Here is a 16,033-nt window from a genome sequence, read left to right as displayed (position 1 = left end):
GACATTTTTTGAGGAGGGAAACGATGTTTAACAACTCACAGGAGCTGTTTTTCATGGAATTCTGTAACAGTTAAGATACTTTGATGATGTGTGTCTATTCCCATCAATACCAGACACCGTGAGTCCTGGCTCTTAAGCTCCAGTGTAGGATTTATGGGGATACACTTGCAGAAAAGGAATATAATGTAATAAAGTCTGTTTTCTCTTGTGTAAAATCACAAATACGTATTGCTGGGCTTTTGTTACCTCAGAATAGGCTGTTTATATCTACACAGAGAGCCAACTCATCCTCACTGTGACCTCGTCACATGTCCACGTTTGGTCATGGACTTTCCACGTCCACATATGACGTCCAAGGTACCCTGGGTGTGTTGGTTGTTGACGTTCTGGGACGCCGTGTCAACTTCAGCCTGTTACATGCATTGTCTGTTTTCAAAATACACTTCTGTTTTCACCAACACACACACGTGGTTGGGTTTAGGAAAAAAGAACAGGGTCTGGCTTTACAATATCACAGGAAGCAAACACTGGCCTCCTGGGTGAAAGTTGGTGGTTGTTGGATCCATCCATCACCCCTCCCATCCGCCCTACTGTGACTCTCACCGACTTAACGTACATTGTTATCCTGCCATTTTTCCCCCTGATGCTGCTGGGCGCTATTAAACAATGACAACCAGCCACACATCGTACTGATGTGAAAGGACAGCTTTTTTCGTCTGTGCCTGACGCCAGCAGCTACTGACCAAGTGCCAGATTGACGACTGGAGTGAGGCCAGGCCGAGGGAGCAGGTCCTCGTCTACGGAGAGCGTCATATTTAACCCCTATGTTTCTTCAGTGGACTACTTCTACTTAGATTTTCTCTGCCTTAACTGTCATTGTTGTCCCGCCACATTTTCCCCTGATGCCATCGGGCACCAAATCGGACGGCTTTGTCGTCAGTGTCTAACACCAGAAGTCAAAGCCCAAGCACCGTTTTTTAATGACAGAGTGAGACCGATTTGACGTCGCACAGTCAGGGAGGTTCTAGGATGGCTGTTGTTACGGTCTGGAATCAAAGACGGCCTGGGATAAAATTCTGACTGTGTCAGAAATTTAGGATGACTGTGTGACTGCTGTTACCATGTACGTCTACTAACTAACCAATAGAAATGCAGCATGAAATGACACACTGATCAGCGCTAAACCCAAACAAACAGACGGTTAGCAGCTCGCCATGGAGGCAAAGCACACTACGAGAAATGTGTGGGATTCCAGTAAAGAGGAAATCCTGGTGGAGGTGGTTGTTGCACAACAGGTGTTTAAATATGAGTTTTATATTTGTGATTGTCTGCACTTAAGACTTTCTTCAAAGGAGTCGAATTTCAATGAAGTTTTAGCAAAAAAAAAAAAAAAATCTTGATTTTGTGTGCTTCGCTGCTGTCTGTTTCACTGCTGCATGCATCTGTCCATTATTTTTTATCAGCATGAAGTTTCTGTGAAAAAAACTGAATCCTTTGATGTGATCTGGCATAACTGGAGTCAGCAGTGTTAGTCCACATCCTGTTTTTCAGCATTTGTGCTTCTGTGAAATCCTGTGCGTGAGTGAGTGAGACACATAGAAACCACAGACACAATCAGCGTTAGAAGCCTGAAATCTGCTCTGTGATTGGGCCATCTGAGGGCTGCTCCTCCCTGAGAGAAGATAATGACCTTATTCACCGTCCGTCTGTTGATAACACTCTTTTTATCTTCTTTTCCTTTTGTTTTTGGCTGTACAGTAAAATCATCTCGCCTGCAAGTCCTGCTCGCTTGTATTAGAGAGTCCACCATTTCAGTCCAGTCCATAAAATATTTCTACAGCTACCTGATGAATTTCAATTAAATGTTGTACAGACATTCATTGTCCCCAGAGGGTGAAGCTTACTGACTGTGGTGATCCCCTGACTTTTCCTCATGTGCCACCATGAAGCTGAAACATGTGGTTTTGGATATAAGCTCTGTATAAATGCAGCCACTTATGTTTACTGCTGATAATCACATGTTAACGTTTAAACATGGTAAACATCAGCAGGTTAACATTGTCACTGTGAGCATGTTAGCATGTAGCACAAAGCACTGTTGTGCCACTCTAGTCTCAAATACGAGTAATGGACACAAAGTCTTAACGACACATTACATAGTTGCGGCATCAATTTATAATAATATCCACCTATTCATTCCATTGAAGTTGTTCACCTGGCGCATACAACACAAAACGTTCTAGTCTCTGTGTAATCTTCTGCTGTATGTGGCCCGCTGAATATGTGCAGTAGTGTTTCTCCCACTTGCCCCGCCCGTGACTTCCCTCTTAGCTCATAAACTTTACTTTGTGATGCAGTGCCGTGCACAGACAATATGCAGGGCATGTGCTCGAGTGGAAAAAGGGCACCCCTTCCACATATTTTTTCACATGAAGTGCTGGTGCCAAAAAACAAATATATATATATATATTTTCAAGCAAGATATAAATTTAGACAATACCGTTTATATCGATATAGGGTTAAGCTGCGTCACATGACACATAGCTCCGCCCCCTCACTCACTCACAGTTTCTCCATCAACACTCAGAGAGACACAGAGCTGCTCCTCTGTTTAATCTGTCTGTTCATTAGTCTACAGTGAGACATTGGTCTGTGTGTTGCACGAGCTAAGATACATCAGTCTGTGAGATGGATGGAGTTACTGCAGTAGCACACGTACAATACTGTGGGCCTTCACCTCTGGATATTTTTAGCTGCGTCCAGTCAAGCTCTGATTTGTGTTTCCATTATCAGTTTAGACGCACTGTGCCACGCCGAGCTGTGCATCTACTCCTTCTCCGGAGTAGGTCCAAAAGACGGGCCGCCCGCCCTCAAGCAGGTAGCCGTGGCATCTAGCCAACTGCAGCGAACACCCGTGAGTGTTGTGAGACTCTCCTCCCCTCTGTCTGCAGCAGACCAGAGAGAAAGGCTTTCTTAAAAATCTGTGTGTTCAGCTCTCAGTACGTCTGTAGCTTCTGACTGAATCTCTGTGGTTTGGAGTTTAGTTTCTCTCCTGCGTCCTCTTTTTACTTTAGATATCTGATTTATTTTACCATTTATGTTCGCTATCAGCCGTTTTAGAAGTTGTGTGAAGTTTCTGCTCGAAAACTCAACCTTTCCTTATTTTTCTGCTTCACAATAAAAGTTTTTACTTAACAACTTACTTAACTTTATAGGAATTAAAATATGTTTATTACTGAATTAGCAAAACTTTATCAGCGGCGTTTCTTCAATTAAGTCAAGTGTAATTATACGACAGGGGGGAAGAGTTAAATCAGAAATGGCCACAGTTTTCAGTTATTTCACCTTTTTTGTTAAGTACATAACTCCACATGTGTTCATTCATAGTTTTGATGCCTTCAGTGAGAATCTACAATGTAAATAGTCATGAAAATAAAGAAAACGCATTGAATGAGAAGGTGTGTCCAAACTTTTGGCCTGTACTGTATATTGTGTGTTACCATTCAGCCTGAAAATACCAAGATATTAATTTTTGTCCATGGTGCACAGCCCTATGTCATGGGCCAAATTTAAATTTAATTTAAAACTAAAATATAAAATCATTAAAAGAAATTCAAAATATATATTAGTCTTGCAGAAAGGACACTGATCTAGTCAGGGGGCAGATGCCTGAGCACTGTTTGTGCACATGCCTGTTGTAATGATGTCACAGGCTTTTAAATCACTTTTCTCAGCTTGAGGAAAGTTTCACAAATATAAAATCTCCATGGATCAAAAACTCAGGACAGAAAGAGTCATTATTGACCTTGTTTGCTGTTTTAGATGTCTGTCAACAGTTTTACAGACGTCTCTTTCATAATGGTGGCCTATGAAGCAAATGCTTTTTGGCCTGTGGGAGGTTTTTGCACTACAATACCACGTGTGGCCACTGGGAAAAATTAGAAGTAAATGGCCGGGCAGCTTTCCAGAGGGCCTGAGATGAGGGAATGAAATGTGTGAAAATTAGGTTTTTTGTCACTTTCTATGTGAACTGACACTTTGAATGTCTTTCAGGGGAGACAACCTGAAAATGTGCACTGCTGTCTCCATATTTAAACGCTAACACATTTCACTTCAAGTGTGGCTGTTCATAACGATGATAAACAATACTGTGATCAGACAACATGTCCTACAAACTATTTTGAATCTAGCACAACCCGACCCAAAGACTGACATGCTCGTGATCGGTCCCTGTGGCTGAAATAGCATGTCAGCAACCTGAAAGTCACATCAGCAACATAACTAGGGCAACTTTTACTGGTTGAAAAACATGTCAGATATCAAATGTTTTATATGTTGAGCTCATTCTGAGGAAGTGGTTCACACCTATATCTCAGACAAGTTACAGACTGATGTATTGCTCTTCACTGGGCTCCAGATCAGAAAAACAAGCAACAGCTGTCACATGCAAAGACAAACTAAAACTTACAGTATTTCTCTATTGCTTACACACGATTTTTGGAGGAAGACCTGCTTTTCTCAAAACTCTACACACAAACCACAAAGACACACACACAAACTGCTAAAGTCAACACTTCTCATGCAGAATAACACTCTGCCTTCAAAACAAGTTCAACATCTCCTCAAAATGGAACTTTGTGTTCAAATGACACACACAGCCATCATATGAGTAGACACCTGTGGCACCAATTGAACATTGCAGGGAAAAATGCAAAACACTACTGTCTGAATGGAAAACACTCAGAATTATACATTTGTATGTTCATGCTGTCACACGTGCCCATTTTGTAAAATACTGTATTACAGTATAATGTTTTGTGGTATATTCAAATATAAAACAACACATTTACAGTAACAGATTTTTTTTTTTTTCATCCAAAATCAAACAAATACAACCACAACCATCAAAACAGATTTACTGGTGCTCCACATCGTGCCTTTGGTTCCTGTCTGGCCGCAGGGCCTCATCCACATCACAGGCGATGTTTTCCCTCGCCAGGCAGCGGGGGAAGTAACGCCTTGAATGTCGCATGAAACCTTGGCAGGCCTCAGCCAGGACTTCGTCACAGGCCCCCCCATTGCCTGGAGCAGTGCGACGTGCTGCTGGCAGTTGAGCTCATACACCTTCCATCGCCATGCGGAGAGGAACTCCTCAGTGGGGTTCAGGAAGGGGCAGTATGGTGGGAGGAATACAGCAGTGGGTGGTCGGTGAGCCAGTCTCTGACCACAGCAGCCCACTGAAAACTCACAGTGTCCCAGAGGACAACGTAGTTGAGCTGCTGTGGCCCAAAGAACTGGTCGTCAGGTGGGATGAGGTGGTTATGGAGTGTGTCCAGGAAGCGATATTTTTTTTTCATAGGATGGTAGGGGAAGGTACGCCTTTTCCACCTCTGATTGGCTAGAAGGGCTCTCCTCCGACTGGTTATTTGATTTGGCCGTGAAACGTCGTCTCACGTTCATGGCATGCTGTCGGCTAGTCTGTTTTGATCGTCTTTACCACCAACAGAAGTAAACGAAGTCAATCCAACAGTGTGATAAGTACGTGCCGTCAGATTTATATTACAGTTTTTCTCAGTTGCTTACACACTATTACCAGACTTATGAACTAAATATCCTAATGCATAATGCCATCTCCCAAAAGACACACCCATTTCCCTAAACTGTTAACCGTATTGAGCTGTTTACACACATGATTCAAATTAGTCGTGCAAAACTGTACACACAAATCCCCTTAATTATCACTGCCTGCACCTTGTGTTCATTCAGAAAGCACAAGCATTCAATATTGTTCACTCAGTCAGCAAAGGCTGAACCCAGTTAGCACACAATTACCTGGTAGAAAACACGAGGAGACAAAATTGTTCACACACCAATCAGAACATCTAAAAGGGCCCTGGGTCAGTTCATTTGTTAGAACAATGGATCCTGGACGGCAAGAAAGAGGAACAGGTCAAAGAAGAGGAGGAGGAGGAGGAGGAGGAAGAGGAAGAGGGAGGCCGAGGAGTCAAGTAGTGAGTGATGAAATTCGTGCCACTCTTGTCGACCATGTCCTTGTGCATGGCCTGACAATGAGGGAGGCTGGGCAACGAGTGCAGCCAAACCTGAACCACTTCACTGTTGCCTCATCATACAGACCTTCAGGCAGGATAATAGGTAAGTGTTTTATGTACATACTGCTCTCTACTGTACTCTACTTTAGACTGCTGTACCCTGAGCTCTCACAGTACTGTACAGCATGTATAAATTTACAGTACTGTAGCTGCTTGCTCTATCATTCTGTATGCATCTCAGTTACAGTATGTAATGTGGAATTACTGTAGGCTCCCATTTTGTTACAGTAAAAGAATTGTTTACAGTTACAGTATCCCATCCCACTTCTGTTTTTGCATGTGATGTGGATGAGGTTCTCTGGCCTGACCCAGACCAGAGACACAATGCTGTACAAGAGTGAAATATTTTCTGTATTTGCCATTTTATTCTGCCATTTTCTGTATTTATATTATTTATATTTTGTGTAAATATGTTTTTCTTCTTTTTTTCCTCCCTTATGAATAAAAAAAGTAAAAACATTTGTCTATTGTGTTTATCATTTACAGAGATTTTGTGGGGAAGAACCAGAAGCAACATTATTTATTTTAGGTTTTTGTGGCAGTGTTATGAATTGATCTCTGCAGTGTCTAAGACTATGTTGTACTGTTTGTGTTTTTCTGAACTGTTGTGTGATGTGTGAAGGCAACGTTTGGTTTTGACCTGGAAGTTTAACGTTTGGGGAGTTGAGTGTGCAGTTTTGGATTTGTGTTTAGGGTTTTGAGGAATGGAGCTTAGTTTCGAGAAATGTGTCTAACCGTAATGGAAAGCACATCGCCGAATTTAAGGTTGACACCTAAAGTGTATGTCCACATCTTAACTTTGGCAGCACGCTCTGGAGGACAGATATGTGTTGCAACTTTTTCTCTGTAAGGCTGGACTCCACAAGTCTCCAAACCAGCTAATGGAACTGAAAGTTGTACTAACCTGTTTCGGTGTTACTGTTGTGTGTTGTCACATGTCTGTCCTCCAGAGAGTGCTGCCAAAGTGCCTTAAGAAATAGCTTAGTTTACCGTTTGCTCGTCCCTTGGATACTTTTCGTGCCTATGAGAACATATGTTAAGATGTGGACATACACTTTAGGTGTCAACCTTAAATTCGGCGATGTGCTTTCCATTAATATAAATCTGACGGCTCGCACTTATCACACTGTTGGATTGACTTCGTTTACTTCTGTTGGTGGTAAAGACGATCAAAACAGACTAGCTGACAGCAAATAACCAATCAGAGGAGAGCCCTTCTAGCCAATCAGAGGCGGAAAAGGCGGTACCTTCCCCTACCGTCCTACGAAAAAAAATATCGCATCCAGGAATGCCAGGAAAAGTGCACTATTGTAGGGACTGAAGGTGGCATGGCGATGGAGGATACCATGGTGATTCATCGCCGCACACATGGTGATGTTACATCCACACTGTCCAGGGACCTCAACAATGGCACGCTGGCCGATTAGATTCCTTCCCCAATGCCTTCTTTTCACCAGGTTGAACCCTGCCTCGTCAATGTAGAGGAATTTGTGGATCTTGGCGACTGCATCCAGCTCCAGAACTCTCTGACACAGACAGCATGACAGTATCAGACATGGACGTAGAGCAGTCAATACATGATCGTGTGAGACAATGTAAAGGAACACTGTAACTGCATCACACAGTATTACAGGTGCAATACAGTAATGTGTCAGTGCTGGATATAGGACTTACTCGCACATAGTCATGGCGCAGCTCCTTGACCCTGGCCGAATTCCTTTCAAAAGGCACCCTATACACTTGCTTCATGTGTACTGCATTGCGCTGTAGGACACGGTCCAGTGTGCTGAGGCTGACAGAGTTGATGGTCTGGAACATCACTTGGTCTTCAATCATCTTTCTTTGGATTTGTTTTAGGGTGATAGCGTTGTTCTCCAGAACTATGTTCACAATGGCAGTCTCCTGCTGAGCCGTGAACAGACGTGTCCTCCCACCTGCTTGTGGTTATCTTTCATTTCTGCAAAAGATCCAGATACAGCAACATACATTACATATTGTATAGACAAAGCAGGAATGCAGTTCCCAATCTCATATGTATGTGCCATACTGTAGAACATTGTTTGGTTACAGCACAGTACAACAGTCCACTTACAAAACTATATTCTGCAGTAATCACTGAGTGCTGTATTGATACAGTATGCAGTACTACATACAGTACAGTAAAGAAGAAGAAGAACCATCGTCTCAGATGAGATTCGGGCCACGATAATCGATCATGTCCTCAGCCATGGTTTGACGATGAGGGAGGCTGGTCTGAGGGTCCAACGAAACCTCAGCCTTCTTCTTCTTCTTCTTCTTCTTCTTCTTCTTCTTCTTCTTCTTCTTCTTCTTCTTCTTCAAGATGAAATCCTGGAGCTGAAAATTGATCTTGTTTGTTCACTCTTGTCTTTCATGCTGGTTAGTTCATGCAAACAGTTTATTTTTAGTAACATTTTAAAGTGATTTTGATAAAATAAGCTCAGATTTGATGTTGGGGTTTTTTTCTGACAGAAGCATTCATCCCACCTGATGTGTCCAAAGACCATCAGAAATTTGAAAATCCATTTATAATTTCTGTCTTTACAGTTTCCAGCGGTAATAAATGGTGTAATATGGGAAATTTTTAAAGAAATGTTTTCTTTAAAAATTGGCAGTAAATTGAATTCAAAATACAACCATTTATATTTGTATGTCCCTCCTCTTCACAAAAATAAAAAACATTTTTTTTAAGTCTTTCAACTGATGTATTCAGCCACTTTTAATTTAGTTGTGGCACAAAATAATTAGAAATAAAAAAACAACTTTTCATCTCAGGCTTTTTGAGGGCCCCCCTCCCATTGTGGCCCTGGGTAATCAGTCCCACTTTTACACCCACAACAACAAACTGGTCTCACTACGAAGTGGTCAAAATCTGGTGCTTGTTCAGAGACTTTTGGCATCAAACACTGATGAAAAAAAACATCCTTTCACGTCAGCATGACACGCTGCTGGTCTCTGTTATTTTTCAACGCCCAGTGGTGTCAGGGGGAATGTGGCGGGACAATGACTAAAGTTATGGCGGCAGAAGTCAGAGTACTGTGGGTGGGAGGGGTGGTGGATGGGTCCAGCAACCACCAACTTTCACCCAGGAGTGCGGTGTTCACTTCCTGTAAGATTGTAAAGCCAACCCCTGTTCTGTTTTCCTAAACCTAAACGTAACCACGTGTGTGTGTGTGTTGGCTAAATGTAACCACGTGTGTGTTGTTGAAGGAAAAAACATCAGTTGGTGGTGTTGTACCAACGTAGTGCTTTTATTTTGAAAGAGACTGTATGCAAACTGTACATTTCCTGTGAAAACAGAAGTGTATTTTGAAAACAGACAATGCATGTAACAGGCTGAAGTTGACACGGCGTCCCAGAACGTCAACAACCAACACACCCAGGGTACCTTGGACGTCATATGTGGACGTGGAAAGTCCATGACCAAACGTGGACATGTGACGAGGTCACATATCGACCGTGGGCCAACCTCCATTAACACCTTAGCTCTGTCAGCGCTGTTGTTGCTGTTGTTAGCACTACACTGGGGGTCATCCCTATGTTTCCAGGGTTCTATGTTCCCCACTTACACAAAAAGAGTTCTATGTTTCCCGCTTGGTTGAGCGGACAACATAGAACCTTTTTTGCAGGGTTAATTGGGGAACATAGAACCTGGGAAACATAGATACGCTCATGCTAGCCACTGTTGTTTTGGCTCAGCCACCTTCATGCTTGCTTGTGACCTCCTGAGGTTTAAACGTGTTGACATACTGTATATTACAAGTTTAATTAAAGTTAAAATAATTTGTTCATCCATTCCATGTTGTCGAGTGATTATTAGATTCCTCCCTGTCCTGTGCTGCAGGCTTCCACCAGTAGTTTTTCTGTAACCCTGCTGACACACACACACAAAAGGCACTAAAATCATGACCTTGTAGACGACTTCATTCTTCTCATAGTCTCTGCCCACGCTGTCTGTTCCTGCTCAGATCTGTCATGTGGTGATTTTCTAACTGTACACAGATAAAGATCCAGATGTGGTGAGAGTTCTTCTGCGTACTGTGGTGCTGTTCTCTGAAACAAACTGCCTGATCATCAAATCAAACTGAAAACTTTTCAACAATTATCTCTGACTCATCAGCAGTTGTTCTGGTCTCTCTGCTTCATGTTCATGGAAATTATGTGGGTAGCATGACAATTCAGCAGCTGAAGCCCAGCAGGCAGCCTCTAGAGTCTGCACTGTTTTATTACTTGCTGTGTGCAAGTGGACATACTGGCCTGATGGTGGTGCTTGAGCAAAGTTAAAGCGGGCTGTTGCTTTTTTGAAAAGTCATAACCTGCAATAACACCTTGAAGACAGCATAACTTTAAAGTGGTTTTTCATTATGACCAGGCCACACCCGTCAGGTGAATGGATCACAGTGCCTTGCAAAAGAAGCAGTCCTTCATTTAGGCCGTAAGGTGAACACAGTTATCGTTTCATCTCGTTCCGACATCTGGGGACTACATGATCTTTACTTCATAAAAAAGATCAATACATGTTCAGCTAATCAGCGGGAGTTCGTAGCTCATAACCCTGCAAGAGTCCTGTGATCGGCACTAGTTCCTCCTGAGCGTAATGAGATTTGGTTCGCGAGTGGTGGCACGGCCATCACGTGATCGCGCTACACCAATAAGGTACCCGCATTTCGTGTCACCATGGTTTCGTTCAGCAGAGGAAAACAGATCCGGAAGTCCTCAAAAGTGAGCTGAAATGAGCTGAAACAGTGCTATTCACATCGCCGTGTCCACGAAGCGCGATGAGACAAATAGACAATAAGGTGAACTAAGCAAAAATGTCTTAAAACACATTTGATTCAATACCTGGGCATAACCGACATATTGTTACATAGACAACATAGCTGTCCTGTCGTTGTTAAATGGTTATTGATGCTTTTGTAATCTGAAAAATGACTGTAATGTAATGAATGTAAATAATAATAATAAACAACCGTATGCTGATGTTTCTGCTTGTAAGTTCATTAACACATGAACCACTTGTGAAATAATCTTTTCTAACAACCAGAGCAGATGTTATTTTTAGAGCAGAGGTCGTTGTTGATAGGCAGATCGTAACAAGGATTTCTTCTGGCAAGCAATTCAGATCAATGAAAGGCAGCACCAGTAGGCTGAACAGTTTTACCAAAGGGCTATGACTGCTATTACACTTTTTAATGGTGAAATTTTAAATAATTCTTCTAATCTTTTAATCATGACTGAAGCCATATAAAATTTTAATTGTACTTGTGTATAAATCTAGCCTAATGACAATAAAGATCATTCATTCATTCAATCATTTATTCAAAGTTAATTTGTAAAAAGAAAACACAGACTGCACTGAGACACATAAACATCATGTTTATGAAAAAGGTGCAGTATAAAACAAGGTTATTATAGTTAACCTAAAATAATAACTCTGGTATAAAACAATACAAAACAGCCCACCCCACCGCACATATTTCATAAAACACTGCACTCAGTCCTCACTGTCAGTGTCAGGACAGTCTCTCCTCGGTTTCTTTTTTGTTCATACACTTATGACACCTACATCAGTCGGTACAACACAGTCCTGCAGAGAAACAGGAACATCTGCCTGTCTCGCAGGTGCTCCCCTTGCAACTGCAGTGTATCACTTGCAAAACACTATCAGGGGCCGGATTTCTTGTCATCCAGGTGACTTGTAAGTTTCCATCCTCTAGGTGCCAACCATATCCAGCAAGTACTTGTCAACTTGGTTGACAAGTAGTCGTTGACGGATGATCATCTGGCAGAATATCTTGTAGCCGATATCAAATGTTGGCTCATTTCTGAAAACACATGAATCAGAAGGAAAAAACAACATTAAGTTACTGTACCAGAAGGTGTACAGTGATTGTGTTCACAGACAATAGAAAGAAAAGTATTGAGTGTTTACTTATGTAACGTTAGGTTAATGCCCTAGAGAAAAAAATGGTGGGCAACGTCCATTCCGACATCCCACCACTCCGACATGGGCCTCTCATTGTCTAAATGGAAACACTTAATTTTCCATCGAATGTCCCATCATTCCGACAATTTTTTTCTCCTATGGTCGGAATAACGGAATTTCTTTTTTTTTTTTTTTTAAACATCCTGCCTTTCCGACAATTCCTTTAATGGCCTATTTTTTTACCCAAAAGATTTTGCACTAATGATATGCTGGGGCAAATACACCCCTAACTCCACAACCTCGCAAACCAACTTTAATAATCTATTATCAAAATCTCCTGAAATGTCAAATATCAAAAAACACGTGTTAATGTAACTCAGGCGAGTCTGAAACATGTTAGATTCATGTCTGAATCACTGGGATCACTGACCGTAAGCAGAAATACAGTGACAGGGACCTGTCACAGCAGCCAGCTGGAGCAGAGCTCTCCACAGAGCCCATGTGTCTTTATGCACGCTGGCAGCATATGCAACAATAATAATTGCAGTTGCTTGTCTGTGGATTTCGCCGACCAAAATGTCATGTAGAGATTTTTTTTTACATGTAAGGGGAGCTGAACATACAGCTTTCATCCACAAACCAACGTGGGAGAGCCCCAAGATGCGTGTGCCAGACGCACAGAGGCATGCGTAAAACACCAATTTTGACCACTTATGCTGTTTAGTTGCTTTTTTTAGTTAACTTTCGTTTCTTTTGGATTTTTGTGCGTATTATAGAGCTGTTTTGGTCCATGGTTCTAAGCCTTTTTTTCCTGGATAAAATTTTCTGAAGTTGCAACAAGCGGCGTCAGAGTGTGTGACTGAAAACCACCACGTCCTGCTTCCCGTTCAAGGCATCTCCTCCTTCGGATGCCGAGACTTTGTGTTTATTAATTAAGCTTTCACTGGCTGTATCACATCTGTACACATGTCTTAAAACATGAAAAATGCATGAACAGAAAGAAGGGAGTCACCCGTTGAGTAAAGCACATTTCCTTATATGGAAAGCCTTGTCGGAATGGTGGGACATTTGCATGTCGGAATAGTGTTATGTCGGAATGACAGCACGTAACCAGAGAAAATACAATATAATAAATAACTTACTGTTCTTTGTCTGGTCTTGCAGGAACACTCAAAAACCTGGTGTACTGTTTATAACAGCACTTGTGGTATCGCACCCACAGAGCCACACAGTCTTTGTCTTTAATATGCATAAGAATGCTGTGGTCTTCCTTCAACTCGGCAGGTTTCTGCAACTGACCTAAGTAACAAAAGGATAACTCAGGGCCCGTTTGTTGACATATCTCTCTCACATAATTGAACTTTTCAGTCATGCCACTAAGGTGTGTGTGTGTGTGTGTGTGTAGGTAGGAGGAGGAGGAGGGTGCTGCATGTTGTGGTTACCCACCTGCTGTCAATGTTTCAGCCTGTGTCAGATAGACCTTTTGGCGTTTGCCTCCCTTGGTGATATATTTGTCCGTTTTCTTGCATATTATGCACAGGGCAGGAAGGACAGAGCCTGAGCACTGGATAGGCAGGCCTGACTTGGACCGAAGTTTCTTCGTCAGAGGAGTGCTGATGGGAGACGGGACAGACTCTCTTCTTGAGCGGTCTTCCGTATCAGTCTCTCTCTCACATGCGAGCCATCTCTCCACTGAGTCTATTGTCTTTTTATCAGTAAACCTACAGGTGGGATGGTAGGCAGCATCCTCGGGAATATCTTCAAACTCAATATCTAAACAGTGTTTGTAGTTATGCTAAATGGTAAATGGACCTACATTTGTATAGTGCCTTTCTAGTCATCTAGTGACTAGTGACTCAAAGCGCTTTTTACACTACGAGTCACGTTCACCCATTCACACACACACATTCATACACTGGTGGCCGAGGCTACCATACAAGGTGCTACCTGCTACTCAGTTTTAACACACTCACACACCGATGGAACAGCCATCGGGAGCAATTTGGGGATCAGTATCTTGCCCAAGGATACTTCGACATGAACCGCTGATCTTTCGATTGGTGGACGACCCGCTCTACCTCTGAGCCACAGCCGCCCAACCAAATCCTGAAACTTGCCTTCAACGCGAGCCACCGGTCTAGGCTTTTCCTGTATGTATTCCAGCGTGTGATGGTGAAATTTTGCACATTCTCTCACTTTACAGAGACTATGTGCATATAACACTGTTTATGTTTTATGTTTTACGTTTTCTACCTTTTTCAGGACTTTCTGGTGTGTTTTCCTCATCACTGCTGCTGGAGGAAGCCATATTTCCGCTCCGATATCTGGAAACCATGACAACACGACAAGCTGTTTTTTTATTGGTGTAGCGCGATCACGTGACGGCCGTGCCACCACTCGCGAACCAAATCTCATTACGCTCAGAAGGAACTAATTATTATGCTCAGAAGGAACTAGTGCCAAATTACGACCCCGATCACAGGACTCTTGCGGGGTTATGAGCTACGAACTCCCGCTGATTAGCTGAACATGTATCAGTCTTTTTTATGAAGTAAAGATCGTGTAGTCCCCAGATGTCGGAGCGGAAATCAGTTTCTGTAGGACTTTTTCTGGTTCACCTTACAGCCTAATTGTTTGGTACCTGCTGTCAAATCCCTTTTTTGTCGGTTCATTTTTGGCTTGATTGGAGGGTAACTCAGGTCACCTGTTGTGCAGGTGTGGGTAATGACTCCTGATAAAGAATGGAGAGCAGCTTGGTGCATTTCCACAGTGGGCCAATCAGGGTGTGACGCTGCACTCTCTGAGGGCTGAAGAGAGCTGAGAACAGGTACACCCAGGACATTCTGACTCTTCCTTGTTTGAATGCAGATCTCATGTTAGCAAACAGAAACTCTGGTCTCCAGGCCTGTTTGAGAATTCAACGCTGTCTTTTGCTGTTTGAGGGGATTCTGTGCATCTTAAAACTTCAGTGGAGGGAATATTAAAGAACCCTTAACACTGGGTCACCTGCATCTGATCTGCTTTTGTTTTTTCATGCAAGAGTTTAGCTCGTCAAATGATCACCTAACACTCACAGGCCTTATGTAGTGATTTTATTTATTGTTTTTTTTTTTCATTGAAACTCAACATAACCCAAAGCTCATATTTAAACACACGTGTTCATTATCAAAGAGACATTTGCTTCAGATCACATCTGATCACAGTACCTTCTTCCATATTAGACACCAAAGTGCTTTTTAAATAAAGTGGGCTGCCAGTCAGAGTCACATAGAAAGGAAATGGATCTGTGAAACCACAGACCACAATGAGGCACACAGCACAAACAAACAGCCCACAACTCAGTTCAGTTTAAAAGGTGGATTCAACCAAGCAAACAAACAACACAAATCTTGTGTTGTGGTATTCACAGTACTGCTGACCAGTTTGTCAGTCAAGTTTGCAGTGTCGTACTTAACTCTTTGAAGGCTGAAACTCTGAAATCAGACAGGAAAACATACAGCACCACAGCATAGCTTCGTGTACTGACACCGGCTTGCTCTCCAGTAGTGAACTAAACAACACAGTCTGACATCACACTCTGATGTCGAGGATAAAGCTGGCGCACTCGTTTTCAACAGCAGCAGCAGTTTTGAGAGACACTCTGTTTTTTTTTCTCTGGAGGTACATCCTTCTTTTGACCTGTCAGCTTACAGTAGTGAGTGGAAATGCACAATCATATCAGCACACCATCAGTATTGGCCGATATCGGCTTTAAATGAACTGAGAATGTGCAATGTCTTATTTTCCATCAGTGCAGCAGGAGGAAGCAGAGAGCCGCTGTGGCAGCTTGACGAGGGTGCACAGAAGGGACAAAATAAAGCAACATGCAATATTTGCGATTTAAAAACAAAGAAGGTGTCATGATCGGACCTTAATCACATCACAATTAACGCATTAACACTGATAATCTTTCACATGCATTTTAGTGAACTCCATACAT

This window comes from Epinephelus fuscoguttatus, linkage group LG13 (genome assembly GCF_011397635.1).
Source record: "Epinephelus fuscoguttatus linkage group LG13, E.fuscoguttatus.final_Chr_v1".
Classification (NCBI taxonomy): Eukaryota; Metazoa; Chordata; class Actinopteri; order Perciformes; family Serranidae; genus Epinephelus; species Epinephelus fuscoguttatus.
The sequence above is the reverse complement of the archived record's forward strand: the minus strand, read 5'-3'. Positions refer to the sequence as shown.